We start from the raw sequence: 19,317 nt of genomic DNA on the forward strand, positions 1-19,317 counted from the left end.
TATCTACTAAGTGCCTGCCATATACCGGGTACTCTTACAGGTTCTGGGGACACGACCATGATTGATTTATGAAACAGTCTGTCATTTTGCTTGATAAACATTTGCCTGTTTGGGATAAAATACCCTACTCATTTCCATTGCAACTATCTTCAGAACACTTTATGTTATTAATACCTTTTGTTCTAAATTAACTATTCTCTTGTGTAACTAAGTATTGTTCTCAGTTTTCCAAAATCTATCACAAATAAGTAGGCTAACTGTATCCACTTTTCAAACCGCATTGATTGTATTATAAAAAGACTTATTATGAGCTCTACTCCATTTTTCCCCAAATAATTATCTGTCTTTATTTGAAAGATGCAAGGAACTTTAATAAATATATACACTTCTGAAATAGATGCCTAATCTGGTGGAGGCTATTGAAATTGAGTAATACATTTTAAAATATATGGTTAATTATAAATGAAATGATAAATTAACTCATTTGTTTAGCAAACATCTATTTATACATATATGATGAAGTATGCCACCTCTAAGTTATGCGATTATACTTTAAATATTAATTATGCATTGTTTTAATTTTATAATGAATATTAATTACTACACAGAAATCTTATAATATGCATGATCTAACATGGAAATAGTAATAACAATAGTACTTATAAACTACAATATAATGGCAATAATATTATCTTGGTTATAAAGTTTCTATACTGCTGGTTTGATTTTTGAAAAACTTTGTATTATAAAATGAATGCTAGTAAATGAAAATTTTTCTCTGAAATTCATTATTACTAAAAATGGAAATTTATTTTTTCCCTCAAGTTGAGGGTTCACATTTCTATATTTTTCATGCTTCTATATTTTTCCAATGTAAGCAATTAAAAATCTCCATAATGGACCAGTAGAGGAACGTGGTGTGATTGAATAAGAGATTCTTATACAAGTTGACCTTGACCAATGTTCTGTCAAAAAATAATACATTTTAAAGAGACTCAGAATTGTTTTTAGTGATTCAAAAGTTTTTCTGACTCTTCTGTCTTCTGGTTCATTCCTCAGTTGGACACAGCAGTGAAGTTTTGCAAATCTGAAACCTAGAGCTAGGAACTCCCATCTGCATCTCTCATGTGGGTCGCAGGTACCCAGGTATTTGAGTCATTTTCTGCTGCTCTTCCAGGTGCATTAGCAGGGAGCTGAATTAGAAGTTGAAGTGCCAGGCCTCAGACGGGCACTCTGATATAGGATGTGGTGTCGCAAGAGTTGGCTTAACCCATTGCGTCAAAATGTTGGCTCTGCGCAGTCCATTACAACTTCCCAATGTAAAAGTTTTCCTAAGTCTGAAATATCCACCATTTTCAGTGTATGAGTTTCTAGTGAGTCTGACTCCAGTTTTTTTTTTTTTTCTTTAGAGGTAATTCCTACAACAAACACTCATCATTTATCCAGTTTCATGAGTATCAGTAGAACCTGCTGCTTCTGGTAAAGTATGTAAACACTCCTCACATGTGTATTTGTATCATTGGACATTCATCCAACATTAAGGAAAAACAAAACCAACCAAAACTGACTAGGAAGTGTGCAGGTTTGGCTCTATCATTTGCCTGCTTCATTACTTGCAATTACATGTCTCCTTTTGCTTTCAATATAGTTCTTGCATATTAAGTCATATAAATAAGGCTATGCTGACTTTGCAATCTTTGGGAACACATACCAGAATCATTATTTTTTTTTTATTTTGTATTCAGATAAGTTGGGGGCATCTTTTGTTTATTTGTATGTTTAATTTTTTAGTATTTATTTAATTATTTATTTGAAAGATTTACAGAGAGTGAGAAAGAGAGAGGGAGAGATAGACTTCCATCTGCTAGTACACTCCCCAAGTACTTGAGCCATCTTTTGCTGCTTTCCCAGGTGCATTAACAGGGAGCTGGATTGGAAGTGGAGCAGCCAGGACATGAACTGGCCCCCATATAGGATGTCAGTGCCTCAGGTGGAGGCAATACTCACTACGCCACACCTGTATGATTTGTGTTTAATGCAGAAAACTAAACAGCTTGTTAATACTAATATTTGACATCTTCTTCAATGTAATTCCTTTTCATTATCTCCAAAATAAGGCTTTAGTATTTTTCATTTCAAATCTCTTTGGAATATATAATATCCAATTTTAAAATTTTTGAATGATTTGAGTTGATTCTTAAAACCCAATTATGTTTTTATACTTCTCAATTTAGTGTTATCTATAACATTCATATAGTCTCAATTCTTAGTGTCATCCAATTTTATCACATGTGCAAAATATCATACGCCTCTCTGAATGCTGAATAATGTCTGCATGAAAAAACAAAAAATTGAGCACAATTCAGGTATTTCAGGAGCTCCATTGTCAAAGTCAATGACGCCAGAGAAAGTTTACAACTTATAAAGCATGTTGATACCGCAGGGATATATTGGGGTAAGTGTTCACTCCTTATTTTGCATAAATACATATGGAAACTCACAAATGCTGGACTGAAATTGAGTGATTGAGAGATTGAGGTTCTCAGATCACAGGGCATATTTGCTCATCTTTAGCAGTAGGAACTCCGTGCAAGCGCATATCACAAAGCTCTTCCTGACAGTTTGTGCAGTTTCAATTTGCTCCAGCTGGCAATGGGAAGAATCCCATAGGCAGCACAGACAGGGTTTCAAAGGGCCCAAATGCCATCACCTCTCAGGTGTCCTCTCTCACCTCTGCTTGGGTTCATTTCCCTTTATCTCTGAGACACAGACACCACCTCACCTATGACATCTGACAGAAACCAAAACAGACCGAAAAAAGAAAAACAGATGTTGACACCTGAACTTGTGAGTCATGTTTTCCACTGCGCTCAAAAGGCTGTCAATTTGTTAGAATGCCCATTTAGTTAGCCTTACATGTGCTGGCTGATAGTCAAAGGACAGTTACCACTCAATTCTTAGCAATAATATGGGTCAATGATCTTTCATTCACTAGTACTCAAATTGAGCTGTTTTGCTTTATCAGCCTGTTTTGGTCTTGAAATTCCATGACTGTTTGGGAAATTTTGTCTAAGGCATACTTCTTTTAGGCAAAGAGTATTTATCCTGTCACATATTATAGCTACTGATCTACAGTTGATGGCATAGGTCCAAAATTTCATTGTCAATTTTCATCTGGCTTTGATTCTCTATTGTTTGAATTTCATCTCAATTATTGGTTCAGGGAAAGCCCTTTGTATCCTGTTTTATACTTCCAAGGGAGTATAACTTATATTTTTCAATATAAGAACAGAATATGCAGAACCACAAGAATCTTAAAGAAATCATGTTGTTCTTTCTCCGAAAGTTTTTGTCACACTGTATTACACAATACTGTACATAAAATTGTGCAAAACAATTGAGTTTCTGTAAGGTGTTTTTTTTTCATTTATAAATAATACTTCTTGGACATTTTTCTCTTTCCATATACCCCTGCATAACATGTGCTAAATTTTCTTGCTTGTTTGCTGGCTTTCTTTTCTGTAAAACATTCAAATTTTACTTTATTGTGATGCTTAGAGTTATACCCTCATTCTACATTTTATTCTACATTCTATTTTATAGTCTCCACATCTGCTACCTTTAGAAATCCAAGTTGTATTATTGTGTTTTGAACTATACACATCAACTAAATCAGTCCACAGTTCTGAGCATACAGCATGGGACACAAACAAGTATAAAGCAGATTTTTTGCCTTCATGTCAAGACAAGAATAAAAATAACGAGCATAAAAAGTGGCAGAGGACAAGACATGGCAAATTTATCCGAGAGAGAAAGAGAGACAGACAGACAGACAGACAGAGAGAAATGCTAGGAGTTACAGAGAAGAACACATTTCTGTGATTTGAAGTTCTCAGTGGGAGTGGAGGTGAAGCACCAAGAGAAGATAAGTAAAAATGAAGATTTTAAAAAATACACATTTAGAGTGGATCAGGTTATACTGGCCAGCTGGGGAGCTAAGACATAAGAAAGTTGCTCCCTAGAGAGTTAGAGTTTAAAGACTGTGCAAAAAGGCTCTGAAGTAAGAAAGCAAATGCAATCTATGAAAAAATATATAGATAGAACTTTTTACCCTATGGTGATGATTCATGTATTTAATGAAAAGTAAAACCCAAAGAAAAATTTGGGTTGTGAATCTGAAAACACTATAATGCCAGGTTAAGAGGACCAGATCTAGTAGAAAGACAGTGCGAACCACAAATGATAAAATATTATTTCAGAAAAAGGAATCAGTATTATGCAAATGAATCATCATAAACAAGCTGGAATCAGGAGTAAAGGAGAATCCATTATCTTCAAAATTAATAGCCTCACATCTGATTTTAAGGAGCCCAGAATGACTGCTTTCATGTCATACTGTTAGATTGATTAATTAAATATGCATTCAAATGCTTTCTCACTTCTATTTATTTCCCCTTGGAACTCAGCTTGCCCTGTAATTTGATCTAATCAATACATCATAGTTTGTTTACTATCTAGAAAATGACTCTCCATGTATTTTTACCAAAGTTTCCATATTGATCATGAAATCTAAGTGAATAAATAATAGATAAAAAAGGAAAAAAATCAAGTATATCACCAAACAAGGGTGCCTACACATGATGTCATGTGTTTATGAATGTGTGCATGTGCCTCATGTATTGTGTAAAACTGTGCAGAAACCTGTAATTACAAAAACCTTTGTATGCTGTAAATCAAGCCAATATCCCATGATTCTCTATCGAATCCTTTCTTCCATTCTTATGTTTACTTTTCGATTCTCTTTATTTTTCAAATATCTGGGCTTGTACAACCATACTCTAAGATAGTCTAGAGGTAAATCTGTCACTTCAGTTCTAAGTATGCGTATGTTATTGTTTCTCAGAAATGTCATTTTTCTGGATATGTATTCATGTTTCACATATCAGCTTAAAGAGGAATGCTTAAATTTTCTAAACTGAAAGCAGATAAATACTATGATTCAAGCACAAAGAATTATCAGTTGGTACCTAGAGTTCATTATCTCAGCACTGAATTCTAATAACAGCTTTTGGGGAAAATATTTATGTTTATTTTGGAGAAACAGAGAGAGAGAAGGGAGAGAGGGAAAGAGGGAGAGATTGCCTATCCATTGGTAAACTCACCAAATGTCTTGGGCTGGGGGCCAGGCTGGAACCAGGAGCTACACACTCGATATAGGTCTCCCATGTGATCAGCAGGGATTCAACTCCTTGAGCCATCAGCTGCTTCTTCACAGGGTACACAGTAGCACCTAGAATCAAGAGGGAAGCTGGGACTTGAACCCAGGCACTCTTACAGGGAATTTAGGCACCCCAAGAACAGACATAACTGCTAGGCCAAATGCCTCTCTTCTTCTTTTTTTTTTTTTTTTTTTTGACAGGCAGAGTGGACAGTGAGAGAGAGAAAGACAGAGAGAAAGGTCTTCCTTTTCCCTTGGTTCACCCCCCAGTGGCCGCCGTGGCCGGCACACCACACTGATCTGAAGCCAGAAGCCAGGTGCTTCTCCTGGTCTCCCATGTGGGTGCAGGGCCCAAGGACCTGGGCCATCCTCCACTGCACTCCCGGGCCACAGCAGAGAGCTGGACTGGAAGAGGAGCAACTAAGACAGAATCCGGCACCCCGACCGGGACTAGAACCCGGTGTTCCCGGGCTGCAGGCGGAGGATTAGCCTATTGAGCCACGGCGCTGGCCCAAATGCCTCTCTTCTAACAACAATTATTGTACAGCGATGGATCCATGGGAGTACAGGAACCTTTAGCACTGCAGCAGACCCCAATTCATCATATTAAAGCAATATGCAGCCGCCTCCTCCTTCTCAGTGAATGAAAATGAGGTGGGAAGGCTGTCTAATTGTACAGGAGGCCTAGGTTCTACTCTCCACTCATCTCCTTAGAATAGGCTAAGGTTTTGACTTGGTTTTCTCAGTTGTATAGCAAAGTGCATGTTTCCTATCTGAGCACTCATTATTCCAAAATAGGAAACTTTCTACTCATGAAAGAACAGGTAAAAATGCTGTAAGCTGTTACTGTGGCTGTTGGAGCACAAATCTTGACCACCAAGGCTGTGTAGAATGAGTATCTTGGGTTGGCATAGTTGCTAATGTATTTTTCCTTTCTCTGAAGATGACCTAGACATTCTATGCAATGGGTGAAAGAGAGTAGTATCACCTAGATTAAAAACTATTGAGGTACAAGTAGAAATTTAAGGGAAAAACACACCATGGAGGCTAATTGACTATTTGTAAGATCACAGAAGTTGCTTTCCTAAAATTCACAATCCTTTACATGGAGTTAATTCACCTTCACAAGTTTTGGCAGTTATCCTTGATGAGCTTGTGAGCTCAGTGCATTTTAGGATAATCTGCTTCGTGACCTGGAATGAGAGAAATGTAAATAATCTAATATGCAAGGGCAGATATCTCTGTCTAAGGATATGCTGGTGTATGTGACATTAATCTATAGTAGCATTTGTAGGAAACAGAAATGAACTTTTTAGTTTTGAACACTTTATTGTGAGTACTAAAATTAGCAATGCCAGGCTAAAGAAACCCACTAGAATGGAAAATAGAGGGGCCAGCACTGTGGCATACCAGGTAAAGCTGCCACCTGCGGTACCAGCATGACATATGGGGGTTCTGGTTCAAGTCCCAGCTGCTCCACTTCCAATCAAGCTCTCTGCTAATGTTCCTCGGAAAGCAGCAGAAGATGGTTCAAGTCCTTGGGCCCCTGCACCTACTTGGGAGACCCAGAAGAATCTCCTGGCTCCTGGCTTCCTTTGGCCCAGCTCCATTTGGGGAGTAAACCAGCAGATGGAAGATCTCTCTCTTTCTATCTGTCTCTGCCTCTCTGTAACTCTATCTTTCTAATAAATAAATACATCTTTTAAAAAATACAAAAGAGAAGTATAGCAGGAACTCAAGCTATTTACATTTAGAGTTTTCAAACTGTATTTACTTATTTTCTGTAACCCCACAATTTTGTTCAAGTAGTAAGGGGAAATTGTTATATAACACTCATGTTTCAGAATCAGCTGTTTTGAAGAAGCCATCCCATGTTGGATGGTAATCTCTTTGAGGTCAATCAGAAAATCCGAATTCCAAATCCTGAGAAATGGATATTGAATGTCTAGGCTCAGATTTTTGCAGCTTTTTTGTGGGTATAAGATTCTGTACTGACACCACCACTAAGGATCCAACTCTATGAATTAGGAAGGTGTTATGGAATTAATAGGAAAAAATAGTGTCCATGTTTTAACAAGGAAGTCAAGCCAAAGGACTCCCCTGTTGGTCACTAGTGGAGAAGACCTAGAAAATGACCTCAAGTGAAATGATATCAGGATCACATTTTGACTATCATTATTCTAGTAATATTTTGATGCCTTTTTCATTTATCACTAAAGTTTCAGTCACACAGAAGTGACCTATTTGATTTCTAGCTGAGAAAGCATGTAATTAAATAATACCCTTGGGCTCGTTCTACTTTCCTGCTTTATCATGAAATAAGAAAAAAAGGTCTCTTGAAGGAGAATTAAGGAAATGCTGATACAAAGCAAATGATGGTTTAGTTTTGCCTTCAAGGGCAATCCTCTTTCTACAAAATAAGTGATTGCAATGTATTGAAGGATTTTGGGAAAAATAAGAAAACAAATGCCTAAGCATTATGAATGTTGCAATATAAGGTGATTTCTTTAAACTGAGTCTATTCCAAGAGAATAAAAAGCACTTTTAGGTTATCTTCCATTGACGCTACTAATCACTATTATTATCACAATAGCTATCATATGTCTTATCAATAAAAGCAGCCTTTCTAAACTACAGATTAGATTCTTGAAATCACCCCAAAAATTATGACATTTTAAGAAACTTATTTTAAACTTCTAATATACTATTATTAAAACAGAAGCTATTTAGAAACACAAAATGAAAGGAAACATTTAAACAAAAGTTGAAAGTTTAAAGACTGTGGTACTCTCAATAAACATCAAGTGGAAACCTTATTTTAATTTAGTCTTTCTTGTAGTTTCTATCTTTGGTAGACACTTGAAGATGTACAAAATCGAAGAGAATTATAGTAGACAAAATCCCCCACAAAACTATCCTTATGAAGATTTTAATTATAAGGCGATAAAAATATTGAATTCAAAGCCACCTTAAGGAAAGAGTCAGAAGGATTTTATAATAAGCATAACAATTTCTATATACAAAGTTTTGTGTACAAAGTTTCCATGTACAAAGTTTTGTGCATACTGGCTAATTAGTTTTTAAAAAGTTTTATTTATTTAATCTTATTTGTCAGGCAAATAAACAGATAAAAAGAGCTCCAATCTGCTGGTTCACTACGCAAATGCTCCCAGTGGCCAGGGCTGGGCTGGTGCTGGAGCTAGGAACCAGGAACTCAATCTGGTTTTCACACTATGGTGGCAAGAATTCCATTACTTCAGCCACACTGCTGGCTCCTGTGGTCTGCATCAGCAGGAAGCCTGAGTCAGGAGAAAGAAGCAGGGAGGAAACCCAGGTTCTACAAGATGGAACTCAGTCCTTGGAATTCAACAATGGCTTAAACACTAGAGTGAACATTGAAATTTTTAAAGTGTTAGAATTGAAATTAAAATTGAAGGTATCCTTGATCGTATTGATTATTCTATCTGATAAGAAGTGGATTAGTTAATATTCAAATGTACTAAAAATATTTAATTCATATATCACATAGCTAAGAATTTGTAAATCACCTACTTTGAGGAAGTCAATGGAACAGATAAGTTCTAATTAAAAAATTAAATTATTTAAAAATTATTGTATAAACCAGTGCTATCACACATGTTAATTTTTATTAGGATAGTATTATACTTAACAATATATCACAAAATAAATACTAATAAGACAAGTAATACTTTATTACTTTGTCAATATTTACTAACATCTCCTAGTTAAGTGATAGATCCTAGTAAGAAATCAAAAGTCATAAAATGATAAAATATCTGATGTATGCAATACATAAAATTTTACAAAAAGTCTAGCAAATAAAAGTACAATTCAGGGTGAAGACTGATGTGTTTACATAGTTATACTTAGAAGAATGAAAGCCTAATTATTTATTAAGGGAGAATATTTGGCTTTTTTCTGTTGGTCTTATGTTGGAAGTGGGGGAAAAGATTAGGGTATCTCTGTCATTGATTAAATAGGGTTTGTTTTTTGCTGATTGCTATAGAATCTGTGGTTTGATGTCTTAGATATGTTACTGCAAATTGTGCAAATTTTTATATAGAATCTAGGTATTTTTGTCTATATATTCAGTCTCATTAATTTGGTAAGATGTACAAATATAAACATATAAATATTTATAAATATTCATAGCAATTAACTTTTTTAATATACTCGTCTTTTATTTCTATTTTCCACAAACATTTTTCCCTCTTTATTTGAATGTAGAGGAGTATAGAGAGACAGAGACAGGCAGGTAGAAAGCTTCCATCTGTTCCTTCACACCCCAAGAGCCCACAACAGCTAGAGCTGACTAGGCCAAAGCTGGGAGTAAAAGAATCCATGTGGGTCTCCCCCAGGAGTGGCAGAGGCTCGGGAACTTGGGCCATCACCACTGCCTCATAGGGCATACAATAGAGGAAGCTGGATGGCAGTGGAGTCAGAACTTGAACTCAGACACTGGGATATGGGATGTGGGCATCTCAGGCAGCATCTTGACTGCTCTGCAGAATGTCTGCCCACAGAACTATTACCACGAACATCATAGGCATCAGTTACTTATCATCCAGATGGTTCAGTGTTCAGAAACAAGAATCCACTTTATGGGGAAGAAAATAAATCAATTAAAATAAATATATTTAATCAGAAATATTGAAAATTGAGTATATTTGTGTCTCTGAGCTTGTAAAAAAAGGGACAGAAAATATGTAGAGATAATCATGGGATTATTTGTATTCTTTTGGTCAAAGAAATGAGGTAACTCAGTAAGTGTAGAGATGTTAATTATTAAATACTAGAGCTAAGATGCAAGCAAATTTTGAATTTGTTATTGTGCTCTGCTCATTACCCTCCTCCTAACACTATGATAATAAAGGCAGATGAAGTGACCAGAATATATGGCTGGAATGACTTTTCACTTACTTCTTCAAGAAAGCTCTAGGGAACATTTAAGGAAACTATAAGGATAAAAACAATTTAGTGGAGTCGTAAAAAGTTAAGAAGTTACCTTGAATGTTTATATTAGAGCTACTGTAATTTGAGAATCTAGCATTGCTTGTAAATCACTATTTAAGTTGTGGATATGATTATCTATTTCTAGAGAGAGATTTCCCTGTTTATTCATTGGCATTGGTACCTAAAATTTAAAAAGAATTGAGAAGTTGAGAAGGTTCACTCTCCTTGTTTACCATGCAAGTTGGTTTGAGGTCTGGAAAATTTACCTAGCCAGTTACTTGGATTGCCCTCCCTGTCCAGGTTTCGCATACAGATATGTCAGTGGTAGTGAAGAATCAGTAATGCCATCAAGTGTTTGTTATACCTTTATAGTATGAATACTCCAAACGGTTAAATCAACACTGAATGTTACACAAGAATCAAGTCTATCTACTATCTACTATCATGATATTGCAGATAAGATCTCCATCCTTACCTTATATTTCTTATTGAAAAGTAGACATATATACACATAACTTTCATAAAAGATTAAAAGTTAGTAAGGCTGCAAATGTGAAAAAAGTAACTCGTTTTCAGAGCAGGCAGCATGTGTTTTTAACTTGGGTAAAAGATTTCATGGATTAAAATGACTTTAAAGTAGGGTTAACACTGAACTGGAGGTGTAAGAAAGAAATAAGTTGATATTTGGGAAAATAGGATAAGGGCCTGAGAAGAAAGACTTTTTTAAGAAGAAAATCTTGTGATCAAAAGCAGATGCTATGAGCTTGTTAGGAAGGGATAAAGATTCTTTCATACCCCAATGGGATAATTTAGTACACTTTAATGGTAGGGAAGACTGGAAAATGAATTCCATCAGGGCAATCTCTTATGGTTTTAGTACTGTTGAAGTGAACTGATTTTACAAAGCTTTTTTGTTATTATACATTTACATGGTGCCCTCTGCTATCCACCTGTCTAACTTGCGGGAACAGAATGCAACTGCACAGGAAATTATACAATGGGCAGAAGTGCATACAAGTCATCACAAACATACACTTCGCTGTAACAAAGCTACTGCAAATGAATATCTTCCTATTTTATATTTAAAATAATATTAACAAGACCTATTTTCTATGGGATGATTTTATACTTTTGATTTAAATGCAGCTTTAATTGTTTGCATTGTTTCACACTAGGAAAAATACAAAAGTTTCAAATCCTTGATTACCCTAATTTTCCAGGCTCCTTGCCCTGTGCTATCCTTAAAGGACACACAGTGAAAAGTGCACCCTGTTGTCATGAAATAACCCTGTTGCTGGAGCTACTGCTGTCAGAGTGAGGTCATCTTGAATTATTTTGCCAGGTTTTCATTCTGGGTGAGTCAGTTTAATAACCATCATTATGGAAACAAAATATAATTACAAAAACTATTGTTTTGGTAATTGATTTTCAGCAAAATCAGCTAATGATCAGATTCTATTCAAGTTGCAGTTTGCATTTCTCATTTTATGAAAAAAAAAAGTTCCAAAAGTAGAAAATATTAAAAAAAGAAGCTTTATACTTTAAATAAATGTCACTGAATATCTTACAAATTATATTTTTAAAATGAAGTATAGCTGTTCAAGAGCTGGGAAGCAAACTAAGATTATTATATTACTACATTTGTTCTAGAGTGTATTACAAACAACAAAGATTTTTAAAATTTCAGTTTATAGGCCTACCTAGATTATTTTTGATTAACATGTCATGTTGCGACTCTAGTTAAATGAGGAAAATTACTTTAAATTTTCACCATCAAGTATCAGCTCCTTGTCTTTTGTTGGGGCCTAGTAATTAAATTCCCTCCTGTAACACATAGTCTTTGATGCTTTCAAGTCATACTGACAACTCTCTGTACTTTATTTGCAATGACTAATGTGTTTTTTGGAAAAATGTTTTGAACATTGCTTTTCTTAAAGGAGAGCATCATTCACCGTAAGTCATACGTTAATATGAAGGTAACATAGCTGAAGACTTTAACAAATAAGAGGTAGTCCATGGAGACGTCTTCCAGGGTAGATATGTACACAAGTGGAACAGAGACTTTCCTCTTTCATGATTCCGTCTCAAATGAAACATTCTAATCTCCCTCATATAATTAAAACCACCTTCTCTTGAAATTCTAATATAAAAATGAACATATTTTGACACAGGCTCATTTTTCCTAACATAAGAATACAAGGAAATTTGCCTTGTGCATGTCCAATACATGATCCTCTTCTTGCTTTTGTTTTTGTTGTATCTCTGTAAAATTATACTTTGCAACACAGTTATCTCCATATTGAATCCCATGCCTTTTTCCAGAGAGGAGGAATATATACAGTGTTTTCTTAAAGGATATCTGTAATGGGAACCTAGAGGAAATGAAATAATTTTGTAATTCCCTATACTGTATTATCAGGAGGCATTAAAAGAAGAATCCTCAATGAAATCATTGGCTTAGTCTTTCAAAAGTCATAAATTTAATTATAACTACATTTTTCTATCAATACCAGAATCTGATGACACAAGCAGGCAGGTGTGATGATTCAACAGTCCCCATATTGTGCATTTTCATGTCTCCTTATGGTGATAAATTTCTCTGAAGTCAAAAATACAGGTTTTCTTTGGTTTGGTGGCAGCTGATAGAATTGCTGTCACCTAAACCCACCTCTAAGGGTAGTGCCTTTCCATGAGGGAATGAAAAATGATTTGCTTCAAAACTGGCAACATTCTACTTCCTGGGATCCAAAAGAAATTCTGGGAAATCCAAAACAAAATTTGGAAGGTAGGGTACAGGGATAAGTTAACCACTATTTCACATTCACATTCACACTTGGAGCATGTCTTGATTTTGTCATTAGCAGCTGGGCAATGTTCAACATGCTACAGCACAGGAATAACTATGACTGGTCTCACGTTACAGAGGTCATCATCTCTATTATTTCCTTTGTTGTGTCTAAAACATTCAACACTTTAGCAGCAATTTATTTTATTTCTATCCTCAGACATCTAACACTTTTTTCCCCTTCCAGATTCCTTTTTTTTAGAAATTTTTTTATTTAATAAATATAAATTTTTAAAGTACAACTTCTGCATTATAGCAGATTTTCCCCCCATAGCCACCCTTCCACCTGCAGCCCATCCCATCTCTTACTCCCTCTCCTATCATTGACTCATTTTTGCTATTCCTACTTTGTAAGGAAAAGGAAAAATATCCACAGAAAATTTCGGTAAATTCCCTCCAACACAAATAATCTCACTCATCGTGCCTGTGCTTTTGTTCTCTGTCCCCTGCTCTGTGCACCTTTATGAGGTTTCTTCTCTTTGCACAGCACAACGGCCTCCCTTGGTCACACTTCCCTTCCTCACTCTATCCATCCCTTCCTCCATTTTTAAAGTGATTAATTCAGATTTCTCCTTTCTTACATTATCATACTTTTATGCTTTTTTTCTCTCTCCACTGGAATGAATTTTACCATCAACAAGCATACATTATATTCCTTCCACCTTAGTAAAATCTTCTGATTCAATATTTGTCTTTCCTACTTGGATGAGCTCTCTGTAGTTGTTGTCTTCCCAACTCTCTCACTTTTATTGAGTCTTTATGCCACAATTTAGCCTCTATACCACAAGTCAGTAAAATTTTTATTTAATAAATCCTTTGACCAGTTTCTCCCTATTAAAATATTTTATTTGCTAGCATTTGAATACTACATTTCTCCCTCTACTGGTTCCTGTCTTTAAAACATTTGACTGTGTAAGGTTCTCTTTTCTTTTTTGTTTTTTAAAATATTTGAAAGAGCTACACAGAGAGCGGAAAAGAGAGAGAGAGAGAAATCTTCCACCTGCTGATTCACTCTCTACATAGCCACAACATTGAGGGCTGGACCAGGCTGAAGCCTGGAGCCAGGAGGTTCTTCTGGGTCTTCTACATCAGTTGAAGGGGTTCAAGTACCTGGGCCATCTTCTGCTGCTTTCCCAGGCCAGTAACAGAGAGCTGGATGGGAAATGGAGCAACTGGGAGTGAACTAGCACCCATACGGGATGCAGCAATGAAGGTGGTGGCCTTACCTGCTACCCTACCATGCCGGCCCCGTTCTCTTTTCTGTACAAGTGTAGTCTCTGCTGCTCTCCTCCAGTCTTGTACTGAAATTAAACTCCATCCATTTATAGACCACTCTCAAATTCATATCTGCATCTTGATCTCCCACTGAAATCCTGACTTCCATATGCAGCTGCTTACTCTTTCTCTACATCTGATTTCCTAATAAGTATTTCAAATTTATACATCCAGTGTTGGACTTCTGATATCCTCACTGTGGTCTTCCTCATCCCAGTGAATGCTAAACCCTTCCTTCCCCACACATAATTGAACTCTGCATCTCTGCTTCTCTTTCATCTGACCTTCATAATGCAGAAAAATCCCATTAGGTCTCCTCAACAACCCAACCACCTCATCTTCCCTTTCAATCATCAGGCCGTGGCTCCAAGCTATCATTTTCCCTCAAATGTGTTACTACAGTAGCCTCACCTCCCTGTTTCTGTCTATCATCTCCATGTGGAGCCAGTATTTCACTGTTAGGGTATTTCACTCTGTTAAAATCACATGAAAGACTTTTTAATCTCACTCATAGTGAAAACTTACATCCTTACAAATACCGAAAATATTTTGGGATCTGATACCTTTTCATATAATTCTCTCTTCATCATCTAAAAGTCAACCCAGCACCTCTCCCTACTAGGCTACATATATCCTCCATGCTTTATGAAACATGCCAGACATTCTTCAAGGGATTTCACCCAGTTGTTTCCTCCTGCTGGGACGTTCTCCCTAAGATACCTTTATTTCTGAAGTCTTCATCTACTTTAGATTTTTATTCAAATCTCATCTTTTAAGTGGCACCTACTCTGACTTTTCAGTGTAAAATATGACCTCCTCCTAACCACAGACTTTCTATTCCTTTTCCCTGCTTTTAATAATAACATTTATTCTAGATAAAATTTTGTGTTTAATATATTTGCTATTTCTAGCTTTCTGACTCTCTCTCCCTCTTTAATGAATAGAATATAAGATCCAAGAGGATGAGACCTTTATTTTTTAAGCTCAACTCTTTGTACAGATAAATAGATGCAGATACAGATTGTTTGAATCAATCACTACCCATCTCAAAGAGTTGTTAAAAATTAGAAAATATAATGTTTATGAATCAAACTTCAGTAAATATTTTCTATGGCAAGAGATTCCTTGAAATCTGAACAACATAATCACCCTTCAGGATATAGAAGTGGACATTTAAATTCAATGAGAAAAAGTACATTAATCTCCATTGTCAGTACTTAATGAATAACTAGGAGAGTGAATAGCAGACTTGTTTATCTTCCTATTTACATAAACAGAGGGTAATTTCGATGTAATTGGACAGTTTACAAGTTGCTGCTCAGATTGGATATTTAGATGAATATTTTTCTAAAATAATTATACTCCTATATTCTCATAAATTAAACATTGCAATATGGAAGTATATGCTATTTTAATTTGGTTTTATAGCTAGTAAATATAAATTTTATAGCAGAAGATTAACATTACTAAAGTTTATTTCTAGTTTTTATTACTTAATGTCAGTGACTTGTGATCAAAAATATTCTATAATTAAATGAAATATTTAAGTCTTCAGTTTAAACATGGTATCATCCATTTTCACTCAAACAACCATCCTATAAAGATTATTTTAGGTATTTACTAGCTTTTGTACATTTTAACATTATGAACTAGAAAATAAAACATTTTTTCAGATGAATGCTCCATATTTTTACACCAGTTAATGGTGACAAATGCTGAAATACATAACAACTCATCAATATGAGGTTGGAGAGATGAGATATGCTACTGAATTATCTCTCTAGAAAATTAAAATATGTGATATAGTGATTATATTTTGCTTCAAAAATGTTTTGTTCAGTAACTTTTTAAGGAATTTCCATAATGAAAAATAAATACTTAAACTCTTACTAATTTATTTTTTAAAGACTTATTTTGATTTATTTGAAAGGCAGAGTTACAGAGGGTGAGAAGAAAAGACAGAGAGAGAGATCTTCCATTTATTTGTTGGTTCACTCTCCAAATGGCTGCAATGACCAGGGCACGGCCAGACCAAAGCCAAGAGCCAGGAGCTTCTACCAGGTAACCCACATGAGTGTCGGAGCCCAGGGACTTGGGCCATCTCCTGCTGCTTTCCAAGGGACGTTAGCAGGAAACTGGATCCAAAGTGAAGCAGAAAGGACTTGAACCGGTGGCCATATGGGATGCCAGCAGTGCAGGCTGTGGCTTTACCTGCTGTCCCAGAGCACCGGCCCCTTCCTAAACTATTTAAACTTTTAAAATTATTTTCTAATACATATTTTGATGAAATTCTGGGTCTGTTATTTTAAGCACTTTTAGTTGAGATATATACCTCAAACCTCACAGTCTCTACTCTGAGATTTGATACATTTAGAATGATTAACAGTATTTAATATGGTTTGTTGAAGTTTTTAAAAAGGCTATTTTTAATATAGTAAAAATAAAATTTTTGAAGAATGATAACATATAGGTATTGTCTTTCTTCTTTTTGATAAAAATATACTGAGTAACATATTGAACAATCAATAAGTATTAGATTAGTAAAACTTAGTTGTGTTATTTAATGCATCATCTGCTATCTTGAATAGATTAATTGCTAAGTAAAGAACAAACTATTTGCCATCTTGTAAAAGTATACCAGCTTTAAAAAAATGAGATTTATTTATTTTGATTAATAATGTTATGAACTATGTAATGGCAACACAGACAAATTTTCTTTTACTATGAACAGAAACAAAAAAGAAAATCAACTTTTAGTAGAAAATAAAAATATTGGTACATCTTGAAAATCCAGAAACGGAATAAATAAATGCTTCCATTATGTATTAGATCTAGAAAGAAGTCCTGGAGGCTTCAGGACTGAACCATGTAGTCCTAAAGTTAATGAATAAGAGCTACGGAGAAAATGTTTTCTCACCTGGGGGCCGGCACTCTGGCACAGTGGGTTAAAGCCCTGGCCTGAAGCACTGGCATCCCATATGGTTGCCGGGACTAGTCCCATCTGATCCTCTTCCAATCCAGCTCTCTGCTATGGCCTGGGAAAGCAAAAGATGGCCCAAGTCCTTGGCTTCCTGCAACTGCATGGGAGACCTGGAAGAAGCACCTGGCTCCTGGCTTCTGATGGGTGCAGCTCTGGCTGTTGTGGCCATCTGGGGAGTGAACCAGCAGATGGAAGACCTCTCTCTTTGTCCCTACCTCTTTCTGTAACTCTGTCTTTCAATGTATCTTTTCATATATTACAATTCAGGCATTCTCTGTAATGCATTGCCACAGTACCACATCTAGAAACTGGCTGAAATAACTCTTCCAATATCTCTTTCTGGTGTCTTTTTTTCAAAGTGTAAGTGTTTCCCAAACAGGCAATGACTTTTTCAAAATCATCCTCTGACTTTCATGTATGGCGGGAGAAGAAGACATGGTCTGCTGATATATCATAATTCTAATATTCAAATTAAAGCATATATGATGCTTCTGTTTGAAAAACTATGTAAAAAAACCTAAATGACCAAGCAAACTATAAGCACACGTAAGTATAATTTCAATTTTTCCACAAAGAAATCTAGCCAGCACTCTTAAGTTGGAGCACCAAAGAAGCACCAACTATATACAGTTTTAAAATACATTATCCCAAGTATTAAGGGAAACAATATGCCATATCTTACCATTTTCTGTAAATAGAAAGGCGATATCACTCATATCTTTTATAGTGTTGATAGCAATATCTCAAAAAATATACGTATAATAATCATGTTGCTTAAAATATGTGTACATTTGATCAATTTGTAGATAAATCAAAGCATGTATTCTAACCAAGTAGATTTTAAACCTGAAAAGTATGAATAATGCAATATTAATAAAACTGTTAATATACTTATGGATATTAACAGAATGTTATTCTTTTCATGCTAAAAACAATATATACAAACAAAATATTTTTCCTGTAGTAATCCTGTTATTTAATATCAAAATATAGGACCATTTTAATTCTAATAAAAATTAATATCAAAACTACAATTCTACTTACTGGAGATTTTATTCAATATTTTACTGGTGATTCTAGGCAACATAACAAAGATAAGAAAATGTTAAAAGGTAAACATTATAATGCAAAAATAATAATTTGTAAAATTATTTTTATCAATAAAATTATTGTTTACATTGACATTTACTATATCTAACAGTATTCTGAAAGTATAGATTGTTGTGTACCACTAAATAAAAGTTATCAATGTTCTTTCAAAATAACAAATGACATAGAAATAAACAACAGAAACAAAGCAGATATAAAGTCCACAACTTGATTAGAGTTAAAAAATTATCCTATGAAGAAAATAAAACATAAGTGAGTAATAATTTATTATTCCTGGTAACTTGTAATTTGCAATTCTCAATCATTCTCATCAATTGAAAAACCTAGTAACTTTCACCAATCTGTATAGAAAGGGACTTTGCCAAAGCTAGTTCTTTATTATAGATAGGTAAGTGTATGGTTAGGTTATACAACATGGGCAAGGAGGAAATTCATTATTTGTAGAATAATGATTATTTCTTTAATGGAAGAAAGAGGAAAGGGATTGGTTTGTCAAATAGTGGAGACATAGAAGAATTAAACAGCATTATCAGCAAGATAGATTTAAAGATATGTACTGGATTTACACACTGTTAACAGAGAACATGTTGCTTTTTCAAAAGTCCCTCAGCATTTACACATGATTTTATATTGGATGACAGAGAACATCAGCATATTTTATGAAATAGAAACAAATCACTCCCTGATCACAAAGCAATGTAAGTGAGAATCATCAATAAAATACCAAAGATATTTCTGTTAGAAAATTAGATAGCACATTTTATTTTTTTTAAAATTTCTTAAGTAAAAAGAGGTGCAAATTCACCCTTCCCCTCAAGCACATAGTTATAATGGCCATTCTCTCAAGTATGCAAAGGGCAGATATTGTTTGAAACATAGGCAATAAAAAAGTCTATTCAAACCATTTTAAAATAT

At 35.0% G+C, this 19,317-nt stretch overlaps 1 long non-coding RNA gene across 1 annotated transcript; it reads right to left on the bottom strand.

Annotated features, from left to right (window-relative positions):
• Positions 1-691: 691 nt before the first annotated feature.
• On the bottom strand, positions 692-18,130 carry LOC127492778 (uncharacterized). Its single transcript, XR_007922535.2, has 3 exons — positions 17,975-18,130; positions 12,402-12,564; positions 692-5,290 (listed from the first exon to the last, which is right to left on the bottom strand). It is a non-coding gene; the product is annotated as an uncharacterized lncRNA (long non-coding RNA).
• Between the last annotated feature and the right edge of the window lie 1,187 nt (positions 18,131-19,317).

The sequence above is a fragment of the Oryctolagus cuniculus genome, chromosome 14 (assembly GCF_964237555.1).
Source record: "Oryctolagus cuniculus chromosome 14, mOryCun1.1, whole genome shotgun sequence".
Classification (NCBI taxonomy): Eukaryota; Metazoa; Chordata; class Mammalia; order Lagomorpha; family Leporidae; genus Oryctolagus; species Oryctolagus cuniculus.